The following is a 3,824-nucleotide window of genomic DNA, read 5'->3' as shown; positions in this document are numbered from 1 at the left end:
CTGAATTGGAAATATGAAAACATTATCTCTTAGACATGTCAATATATGAGGTTCAACTTAGCCTCAAAACTTAGAATTACAAAAGTCTAAATTCAAAGAAAATCTAAAATCCTTTCATCTAGCTTACTGTATTCAACATTGAAATCTCATCTACATGTATGTAAAATACTAGAGACAGCTTATTGAATTCTCACAATCAGTTTCATAAGGGGCAGGTATTATATACATCTTACAGATGGAGTGTAGAGAAGTTCCTAAGTCATCCCATTGCTGGATAGACATTTTTAGCAATATTTATTTAAATTTTCCTGTTGGTAATTTACTGTCAGACAGACACTATTCTCTAGGGTAATTAAATAATTCTCTCTTTTCCACAGGTTACTTATTTAATTTGAAAACCATTGCAATCCCTTAATCACATCTGAGATAAACATTTTCAGTTCCTATTCTCTCTTTTTTTTTTAAGATTTATTTATTTATATAAGAACTGGGTTATAGGCCAGAGGCATAGGAGGGTGAGAGAATTCACCAGAGACAGAGCGGGGAGCAGAACAGGCAGATGGACCGAAAACACTGCTGAGGGGAGCAGTGGGTGAGGCAGGAGAGGTCTGTGGGTTTCTCCCTGGCCAGCTGGGAATCGAACAGGTGCTGCAGAGGCTGCGGACAGGTTCACAGTGGTGGGCTCAACCAGCTGCGCCACTGGGGAGCCCCCTACAGCTATTCTTAACCATAAGTCACATGGTTTGTAGATTCTTTCCTTGCTGTTCTCCTTCCCAGTTTACACCTTTTAAAGTGTTTTCACAAAAATTAAACATAGCTGTGGAAACATAAAAGACTGAGCTCTCTTTTTATAGTTTTTATTTATTGAGGCAAGTTGTTTTACAACATTGTGTTTTAGAGGTATAGCATCTCCCCCTTCACCACACCTACCACCAAATCACCCACTGTCCATCCCCACAGTCCTTAGGGCTCCCTCCCAACTTTGTTCTCATCCCTACGCTACCCCTTCACTCTCTGGATTTCTCAGTTCTATAGTTTTCAAGGGTTACTTCTTGTTTGTGAAAAGGAAACAAAACAAGGAAGGAGATGGATGAAGCCAAACTCAAAACCTCTTAATTTACTTTTCCCTTTTGAGAGAACAAAAATAAATTGCCAAGGTGACAGTAAAATCTTTGTACTATGAATTACAATTTTCTATTTTAACCAATTATGATTTTCCTAAAAGAGTTTAAGTATTTGGGCTTTCTGTCAAATTTTATTTATATTCTGGACAGATCAAAGCAACCATGCAGTCTGGATATTGCCTTTAACACAATCTTTTTGAGACATTATCTAAATAAGGTTACTAGATTGTATAAAGAATAGATTTTTAAAATAGGTGATTTATTACATTAAAATTTTCATTAACAACATTTTTAAGTGTCAGGTATGCATCATTGAAAATAGATTTTAAGTAGACATGCAGAAGTCAAAAATAGGTAGTTTCATTCATTCCAGTCAGTATAACTGGCAGTAAAATTCAATGGAAGACAGTGACCCTACAAGTGTGGTTTCCGGAGGCCAAATGCCAGATGGCTAAAAACAAAAGAAAAAATAAAGTATTTCACTTGGTTAAATTTTCAGTAAAATCATGTGATTGAGGGAATATCCTAGTTGGTATTGTGATTAACTGTAATGTGCTATCTGAAGGCACCCAAGCATGACGGAGTGGTTCTCTCCTTCTCCTGAGGGCATTTACATTTTTCTGAGGCCTGAGTTGTAATCATTTAGGTGTAGAGGATGCATCTATTTCACTGCAACAAAGGAATGACTTGGCTGAGCTTTGACCTGCATTCCCTCCTGCTAGCCTTTTGTCATACCTTCTTCGTTGACTCTTTGTACTTCTATGTTGGGCTTCCTACAGGGTTCTGCATAGGGCTAGCAACTCAGTACATGTCTAATAAGAAATGAAGTGGTTTTTATTCAGTTATGGTTGGGTACAGAAAACATTTTTTCAGTCTTTATATTGAGGTCAGGGACTGCATCTCTTGGAACTTGGTTTCTTATATTTTATATAACTATATTTTATATAACTTTTCATGGATTTTTTTCTTGGAAGCTTTGATACCTTTGAGGTTGTTCTGTGGAACTGGAAATACAGAAAATTCAGTTTCCTTTCATTGCTTGAAATACCATACTTAACACACACACACACAGAGTATGGTCTAATATTAAATACAGTATATCTTAGAAATGTTTACCTTTAATTTTTGAAGTGTGATTTTTATGTATCTTAGTATGTTCTTTTAAATTTGGATTGTTTTATTTTATTTTTTTTAATAGAGGCATGTTTATTTATTTGTTTGTTTGTTTTGTTTGTTTTTTGTTTATACATGCACTGGGTACAGTCAGAAGCACTGGAGGGTGAGAGAATTCACCAGAGCCAGAGCGGGGAGCAGAGTAGGCAGAAGGACCGAAGTACACTGCTGAGGGAGCAGTGGGTGGCAGGAGAGGTCTGCGTGCCATGTGGGACCCTCCTCCGGTGGCTGGGGAGCAGCCGGGGATCGAACCGGCTCCGCAGAGGCTGCGGGCAGGTTCGCAACCCAGCGCTCAACCGCTGCACCACCAGGGAGGCCCTAAATTTGGATTGTTTTAAAGGAGTGTAGACCAAATCTAAAAAAGAATTCAAAGAGCAACCAACATACGAGTAAAAATGAATGAATTATAAGGTATTAGATTGAAAAAAATTATTCAGTCTAGCTAACACTGGAACACCAGAAAAGTATTACTGTTTTCAAGTATTTTAACTCTGCAGAGGATGCTCTTCAAAGTGAAATACAACTCTAAATTTACCTACAGCTTCTTGACTCTGGGAAAACCCTTAGGTTGAGTGCTGTAATGGTTCATTAAATATGGCAACACCAAAGAGGCGGATCATGAAAAAAGCCATAAAGGGAGTAGAAATTGAAGGTTAAACCAAGAAAAACAGGAAGGACAGAGAAACTTTTTATCCAGTGACGGGCCTCTACTCCTCAGGAGGAAAATACTCACTGAAAGTGGCATAAAGGTTTCTCAAGGTTAAAGTACCTGAAATTTATACCCAACAACTTGCAGGTTTACTGTAATCATACCAAATAATCAGGCTGCACCATAGGAAGAGATCAATAAAACTTGTTTTGAAACACTTTTTAGAGAAAATCTTACTTTAAGGAATATACAGATATAAATGAATCCTAAATGTATTGAGGTATTTCCAAGCCAAAGACAGAGGAGTTTTTTTAATTTTTTTTGACTAGGATCAAGTGAGAAATATATTTTCTTTTCTTTTTTTTTTTTAAGTCTCATTTTTTTTTAAAAAGATTGATTTATTTATTTATACAAGCACTGGATACAGTCAGAAGCGTGGGAGGGTGAGAGAATTCACCAGAGCCAGAGCAGGCAGAAGGACCGAAGTCCACTGCTGAGGGGAGCAGCGGGCGGCAGGAGAGATCTGCGCGCCATGTGGGACCCTCCTCCGGTGGCCTGGGAGCAGCGGGGATCGAACTGGCGCTGCAGAGACTGCGGGCAGCTTTGCAACCCGGCGCTCAACCACTGCGCCACCGGGGAGGCCCGAGAAATATATTTTCTATTGCAACATGGTATAAGCATGCCATATTTCACTATATCTAAGACATTTTCAATTGCAAGGCACAAATTCTGCCAATTATTGTTATAAAATGCCATCTCTTATAGGACGTACACCAATTTAGAGATGCAAAATGCAGAAAAAAATAAGCATCTTAAATTGAAATATATTTTGTACATGAATTACTGGAATAAAAGTTTTTCAAATAATACTTCCTGTG

The sequence above is a fragment of the Talpa occidentalis genome, unplaced genomic scaffold (genome assembly GCF_014898055.3).
Source record: "Talpa occidentalis isolate TD23 unplaced genomic scaffold, MPIMG_talOcc4v2.1 talOcc4.2, whole genome shotgun sequence".
In the NCBI taxonomy this organism is placed as follows: Eukaryota; Metazoa; Chordata; class Mammalia; order Eulipotyphla; family Talpidae; genus Talpa; species Talpa occidentalis.
The sequence above is the reverse complement of the archived record's forward strand: the minus strand, read 5'-3'. Positions refer to the sequence as shown.